At 43.8% G+C, this 8,102-nt stretch overlaps 1 non-coding gene across 1 annotated transcript; it reads right to left on the minus strand.

The window, feature by feature from the left end:
- Window positions 1-361: 361 nt before the first annotated feature.
- TRNAL-UAA lies at window positions 362-444 on the minus strand. The gene has a single exon. It is a non-coding gene; the product is annotated as a tRNA-Leu (tRNA).
- Between the last annotated feature and the right edge of the window lie 7,658 nt (window positions 445-8,102).

Genomic DNA, 8,102 nt, shown 5'->3' on the forward strand with positions numbered 1-8,102 from the left:
GGGGATGGTCGGGGGGTGAGCAGGGGATTGAAGTAGATGACCTCCTGAGGTCTCTTCCAACCCTAATTTTTTATGATTCTATCTGATCTTTTCCCTTAGTAATTGATGTCTTCAATCACATACTCTGTGTGTGTGTTTGTGGGTAAGTTAAGGATGCCATAGAAAGCTTTGGACTACACTGCATAAATATATATATTAAAAGGGGAGCTCCTTCTCCATCAGTTTTGTGAATCATAGATTCATAGATTGTGAGGCCACAGGGACCTTGGAAGATCATCGGGTCCAGCCCCCTACACCAAGCAAGAAAGGTAACTGGGGGTCAGGTGACTGTCTAGTTTTCTCTTGAGGATAAAACAGCAGCTACCAGGAGTGGGGCTTGAACCCACGCAGGTATGCACCTATTGGATCTTAAGTCCAACGCCTTAACCACTCGGCCATCCTGGTGTAGGCCTCAGCTGTTCTGGTGCTTCAATTTTTTTGATTTTCTTGCAAGTGGCTAACATGAAACATTTTTGTTTCAGGGTGAACAAGATGTTGAGCTTTTTGTTTTGCCTTTAAGTATGTGTAGGGAGGTAAGAGAGTCACTATTATTATATTTACTCCAATTTAAGATGAGGCGTTTTCCCCCCATTCGCTACTAGGGGAAAAGTCCCATGTCTTAGATTTGAATACAACAGTGGGGGCAGCAGCTGTAGGTCACAGTTGCCACAACCACTGCCCCTGCCTACCACCTACCCGCACAGCCTCCACTCTCCCCACCTTTGTTCCTCACCACTGTTTACCTTCCTCTTACAGCTCCAGCTCTTGCTGGGGCTTCACTCCAGCCAGGGTTAGGGAGCAGAGAACATGTTCTGCCTTCAGCCCCAGCCCCAGCCCAGCCCCACAGCAGCTGCATCTCTGACCCCAGCTCTAGTGGTAAAGCTGCTGCCACCGCAACAGCTGGTGTGCTGGACCACCTCATGTGCTCTGTGCTCTGTCCCAGGACAGAGTGGGGCTCCTGCTGGAGCTGGAGCTGCAAGGGAAGGTAAGTAGTAGTAGGGGTGGAGGGCAGGGGGCTGGCATGGGGGGCAGGCAGCAGTGGGGAGGCAGGAGGGATGGAAGGCAGGATGGCAGGAGGGGCAGGTGCTGGGATAGCAGGTGCTAAGGTGGCAGATGGGAGGGGTCCATGTAAGAGGCAGATGGCAGGGGTACAGGTACCACAGGGGGAGGCCTCAGTGGCAGGGGGCAAGCAGTGAGGGGGATCAGGTGGCAAAGAGCAGGGGTTAGGTAACTTTACTCCTCTGTCCCACCACCACCTTCCCCTCAGCCACTGCTTGCCAATGCAGTGGTGGGGGAATTAAACTAATTATTGGGGTCATTTTAAATTCAGAATCATTTGGGATTTGGGAAAAATGTTATTCAGTAAAAGGCCCTAAATCCTTCCAATGGGCACAGAAGGAGTACTAGTATCGTGGCGTGGAAATGCAACGTTGACAACACCATTTTAATGTTATCACCACCATAAAAAGAAAAAAAATACTGAAGGCAACTGTGCAGTTAATAAGAAGGTGCCTTTGGACTTCACCAAGCTTATAAAAGGGGGAAGCAGTGCTGCAGGGGGTCAGACAGCTCAATGACAACTCAATTAATATAAGTGTACACATAGTTATGTTATAAAATACAAGGACAACATGGAGAACTAAGATAGGACAAGTTTGCACTACGGCGGATGTGTAAAACACATATTGCATTATACATATACATATACATATAAATTTTTTCTAAAATCATCCTTACCTTCACACATGCACATGCACACGCACACACACACACGGTATACAACTAGAAACTTCGGTAACCAAGAGGAAAAAATATTAAAACAAAAACAAACAAACAAAGAAAAATATATATTTATTTCTGAGCAGCACTCTCTACCATGTCATTTATACCCCTTTGTTCAGTAGGGCCCATGGAAAACAGAAATAAAGTGAAACGTGTGCCATGTTTAGCCATGCATAGTAGTGACAGCAGACCATAGTACAGAGATGACAGATTAGCAAACTGTGAACACAGCAAAGGGCAAATGTCAGTTCCCAGACAAAGGGCAGGGAGGCCCAGGACATGGGAATATGCAGGAGATGACACAGACACAATCTTTAGCCTTCCTAAGGAATGTGGATATCATAGTATTGGACAAGTGCTATGTAGTATGTATGTCAGCATTGCTACTTGCATAGAGCTTGATGGATGTGCCTGTTGCGCTGAGTGTGCTCCTGTCTCTGGTGTTTTTGGTTCAGGAATGTATGCTACTGTTTAGCACAACGATGAATTATGGTATGTGTGTTCCTGTTAGAAACTGGATTTCTTGTGTGTGATATAAGCTTGGTGGCAATATGGTTTCAGTATATACTGATTATACTGGTAGTATAGCACTGTATTTTGGACATTGCCTAGGTTTCTTTACAGAGATGTCAAACTACTTTGTGCCTAGGGCTGGATCCAGACTACGAGGCTCTTTGCAGCCTGGGACACACAGTAGTGGTGGTGGTGGACGTAGCTGCTCTGGCAGTGGCTGTCTGTGCTGGAGCTGGAGCTAGGAGCTGCCATCGCTACCATGTGCCCTATGTTAGTGCCAGAGCTGCTGCCACTGCCACGTGCCCCATGCCACAGTAGTAGTACTGGTTCCAGCGTGGGGTGGCAGTTCGGCTGGCAGCCAAAGAGTTAGTACAGTGGCAGCAGCAATGGGCAAAGTGGCTGAAGGGCAAGTGAGGCTGTCTGAGTCTTTGCTCACCTTCTTGCAAACTGATGTGCATGTGCCCTGTGGCCCAGTGTCAGGCTACTCCCCCTGGCCTGGCCCCCCAACTTCCATTGGGAGGGCTGATTTTGAGGCAAAAAAGTGCATGTGATATGCAAGTAAATGTGGTATATTTAGTCCATCTCTAAACATGTATGTTCTCCCCTGCATGTGTACATACTACCTTCCTGAGCATGTAGAAGAACATTAACAGAAGAAGCATCCCATAAGCAGATCATAATATATAAACAGCTCTATTGAGACCCTTGCAAAAGCTGTATAACAGAAACAAGAACAATGCATTATGGCTGCAGTTTTTGGAACGGCTCAAGCACTTATAGCTGAGGACAGATTGTCAAAGGAATTCAACATACTGGGTACAGAGATTCTTTGAAAACCTTGTTCAGTTTATGCAGAGAATGAGTCACCATATAATTATATAACATAAAAAACAGAGAACTATTTTACATAGCTCTTGAGTTCTACTTGCTATGCAACAGTTCTTCCAGACTCTATTTCTCATTATTGACTCTTAAAGGTATTTGCTTCAGGAAAAAGAATAATATTTTCTTCTCAAGTCCATTTGTTTTATATGACAATAGATTTTTTTTTTATCTTCTTAAGGGAATATTCAGAAAACTGACACCTGGTTACTTTCCGGCAATACGCACAGATATATTAGAACGTTTAGAATAAAAGTATTAGACATTAAATTAGAAGTTCCAGGGGAAGACTCGTTGGAACAAAAAGAAAACTTTGGATTATTACTGTTATTGGAAGAAGTTATCTGTCAAAAGGGGATTATTGGCCAATGAGACCAGATCACTCTGCATGCCATGCCCAGGATCAAAGTCAGATTAGCAGGTTTCAAGGAAATCTAGACCCTGAGTATTGACAGAGTCATCTCATGTTCTTCTCAATACCCCTCCCTAAAATGACAAAGTAACCACATGATGATTATTGACAAGTTTCTCTGCATCTAGAGAATGCCCAACATGGGGCACTTTTTAGTGACAGCCCAACAGCAGCTTCAAGAGATTCAGCTTGAATTGGTTTATGAATCCTGATAATTATATTCTAATAATGGGCCAAATTTAACCCAAGTTAACTTGTAGCCAACAAAAACATGACGTAAGTTTTTGTGTCATGACCTGAATATTCTGAGTACTTCTAGGATCAACCTAAGTTATATTAGCTGAAATTCAAACAGAGACAACCTTTTCCCTCTGTGTAAGAGGCAGTCTGGTCTGAATTTGAGAATTGTTTTTATTGAAGTAGGCTGAAATAGACCCATAAGACCCTGAGCTAACCTGCAGTAGAAGAAATATCGTCATTCACTTGCTTATTGAAATAATCATCAGGAAAAATCAGTCGTAATAACTCCAACCCTATAGTTGGAAAGGAGGTTTTTCATCTTCTCTAGCAATTCTTGGGGAGATGATGCCACAAAAAGAGTCTCCAGTTAGTAAAAAAACAACAACAAACCCCAAAAGCTTTTCCTCCACAGCATTAAAGGCTCCTTGCTCACTAAAACAGACTGGACTTCAAGAAAATATTAGGAACATTCAACACTACTAAGACCAAAACCTCTGCCTATTTAAATAATCCACAGTATCCACTCCTCTCATTCATCTTGACTAAATGTTTTCTTTGCAGAGATGTTGAGCTACAGCTTTCAACTATGTTCTTCTTAAGGAGACATTTCCTCACTAGCAGTTCAAATGCAGCATTGGCTTGCTTACTCGCTGGCTGACTACAAATCAGTTTCGCTTCCCCTATAGTCTCCAAATGGAATCTCATTATGTCTCCAGAATAAGTCGTATGAATTTAGATCTTGCTTTCAGTTACAATGCTGTAAATTGTAAATACAGTGATTTCAAACCCCTACTGCTTCTCTACCATCCTCCTCCCCCAACACACATAGTAGAAGAATTACAGGAAAATTCCATGAGCTACAGCTCACTCACAGGCTTTCCACTCTGCTGACTTCAAACAGTCCTTATAGGAGAGAATTGGGTGCCTATTCATTTTCAAGGCATACATATAATACTGTAATAATAATGCAAATACAATCAGAGATTACCTAATGCCCTATCCTTAACTTAAAAAAAAGAAGAAAAAAGTTAAAAGAATGAAATAGCCCAGTTTCTCTATTTATACACAAAGAAACAGCAGAAATAACAGTATCCCATATCCCAAAGAAGAAAAAAAATCACAGCAGTAAAAGCAGAATATATGTCGGTGCAATTTAGCCAAAAAAATGAAATCCGTTTTCTTTTAATGTTAACAGAAAAACACTATGTCCTTTCAACTGCCTATTTTGTAGAGGAAAATTTTAAACATTGCACCCCAAAATCAGATGTTTCTTAATCCTCAAAGGCCCAAAATAAAAGAAAGGAAAACAGATCAAGAGATAATTAGTGCCCTAAGATTTCAAACGTATTTGACAGTGATTCCAGTTAGTGTCTTCCTTTGTGGAATTTCAAAGGCTTTTAACCATGGAAGCAGGAAAATAACACTAAAAACCTTGGACTTTCGATCAGAATATCTATTATGGCTGAATTCTGGAAAAAACAAGTAGTGAATAGCAACTTTAAGAAGCAGACATCTTACCACAAGTCTTGTTACAATGTGGGGCTATGAATAGCTTAGTTGTGATAACCTACCTCTCCCCATCTTCACAGGTTTTGTTATTACATTTAGAAACCCTGCTACAGTTGAGCTGTTTCAGATTGTGCCTATAACAGAGCACAATTAGATCTGAACTATAAACAACCCCTTGCATGTATCTCTGCCAGAAGCGTAACTAGTGATTTTGGTTTCCTGGGTAGAGATGTTGTCAAGTGCCAGAAAACAGGGGTGCAAAGTGCTGTGGGGTGGTGCTGCCTCCCCACCACCAACGCCTTGACATTGGTGCCCAGGGCTGGTGCCTTACTCGCCTTACTCACCCCACCCAAGTTATGTTACGTTTTCAACCAGTCTAATTTATGTGCAGATTTTTTTATTTGTCAGTTTATTAGATAATCATGCAGAAGAGACTCAATCACATGTCCTTTGAAATCAATGGGAGGTTTGTGATCAACCTAACAAGTCTAGGCTCCTTATTACAGCACTTTCTTGGGACCTGGGTGTTTTATGCTTTATGTCTGGCTCTGTGATGGGGTTCCTATGTAAAATCATTAGGGACCTGATCCAATGTCCTCTAATTAGTAGAAGTCTCTCTTTTGAATTCAGCAGTTTTGTACCAGGCCTTTAGTGCTAGATTGAACATTTATTCCTAACCCCGTGTGAACCTAGCTGTGCTGCCTACAGGAAAGACTTACGTATCTCAGAGGGACAGTTTCCTTGGTCCTGGGAGACAGCAATCTACTACTGGCCTGGTCAGTGACCATTTCAACTTCTGTGTAGGCTCAGCTGAACTGGGTAGACCCTAACCAACAGAATTATAGCTTTTCCTATTTTTGACTTTCTCCATGCATATTTACCCCCTTACCTGTCCTGTCCCCACTGCCGTAGCAAGGGCAGGGTGTGGGGGGAACAGGATGACTGCCCTGGGTCCCAAAGTGAAGAGGTGCTAACAGGCGGTGCCCAGCCTGGGTGGGGTGCTGAACAGAGCTGCAAGCAGATCATTTGGGGAGCACAGGGACAGGGAGAGGGTGGCTTCCACCACTGTGTGAACTCCTGAGCAAGCATGGGGGTATGTGCCCCCCAGATTTGTGTGCAGAGCGAGGGCAGGCTGCCACTATGGGCTTTGCCCTGGGCACCTTACTTCATAGATATGGCACTGCCTGCCTCTCACCCTAAACCACAAGTGGATTAAGCATTCAATGGCTGCCTCCATAAAGGAAGTTGCACAGGGGAATGTGGAGGGGAACTATCCCTTTATACCCCTTTATCCATGGCTAGGTCATGATCTCTTTGCTTAATTTGCCCAGATGAAAAATGTGCATAATTATATATTTCCCAACTTTTAAAAGAGTGTTATGAGGATAAAGGATTCATTCCTGAGAACCAATCAGATATAACTATGATGGAGTTCACTAGAAAGGCAGTCTTCAACAGGAACAGGAACAGACTGAAGTATATATTTCCACTGAATCCTACAATTTACCTTGGGCTGCATGGGTGACCGGTGCTTCCTGAGTTTGGTGGGGCATTCGCAGAAGCTGGCAGCAGTGGCACAGGTGGCAGTGGAGGGGACAGAGCTGGTGAGCACCCTCAGACACCGGTGCCAGTGTTGGCAATGGGGATGGAGGTGGTGAGCACCTGCAGATACCGGCGGTGGTAGCAGGGACAGAGCTGCCGAGTACCTGCAGAGACCAGCTTCGGCATTGGCAGCGGGGACGGCCCTGTCAAGGGGGGTACATGCCCCGCCCGTGCTTCCCCTACCAGTCACCTATCTTGGGCTGGTTACATACCACCCAAAACAGATACAAATATATTGAAATACAACTCTTTCCAAATAAGAACATTCATAAAGCAAACTATTTTGTTGTCACAATAGGCATAACTATGGCTTATAAAAAGACACATTTTCTTTAAAAATAATAAAAACTTTTCTTGTAAAACTCTCCTTAGCACACTTCTGAATCTCCACTGATTTTTCTAAAGGACTGACATTTTTTTATGGTATCCCTCTAGATCTCAGTCTGTCCCAGCAGACCATCACATGAACACTCAGTCAGCTCTATAAGTCAGTTCTGACTCAGTGGGAACAGTAATAATATATTTGTCTTATATTCTGGAAAACCTATTTAACATTCTATCTCCCCCTAGTCCAGATATTTCTAGTACAGGGGTGGGCAATTATTTTGGGTGGAGGGCCACTTACCAAGTTTCGGCAAGCTGTTGAGGACCACATGGGTAGCTCTGCCCCTTGACAGGTGCTCTGCCCCCTGGTCACTATCTTGTGACTGGAAGTCCCACTCCCTGACCCCTGACCTTTGCCACCAGAAGTCCCTCCCCTTGCCCCTGGAAGTACTTCTTTCAACAAGGGGTTTTGCTATCTCAGAACCAACCCCCTCCCCCAAATTATAATCTAAAAAGCAAACATCAACAACATACATTAATTTGATTTCAAAAAATAATTTTGTCCTGATTTAGTGTAGTATACACAGAGGTGATTGCACAATAGCTTAAAATGAAATCTTACTCTTGCATATTGTGGGAGGGATGGGGGACCTGCAGGGGTGAGTATAGTTTTGTCAGGGGCTGAGGGTGTGTGTGTATGTGGGATGTGGGGAATGGTGTGGGTGTGTCTGTGGGGGTGGATAGGTGTGGGGGAAGTGGGTGTGGGGCAAGGGAGCATGTGTGTGTGGATATGTGGGTG

The sequence above is a fragment of the Gavialis gangeticus genome, unplaced genomic scaffold (genome assembly GCF_001723915.1).
Source record: "Gavialis gangeticus isolate Ggan-Ray unplaced genomic scaffold, GavGan_comp1, whole genome shotgun sequence".
Taxonomy (NCBI): domain Eukaryota; kingdom Metazoa; phylum Chordata; order Crocodylia; family Gavialidae; genus Gavialis; species Gavialis gangeticus.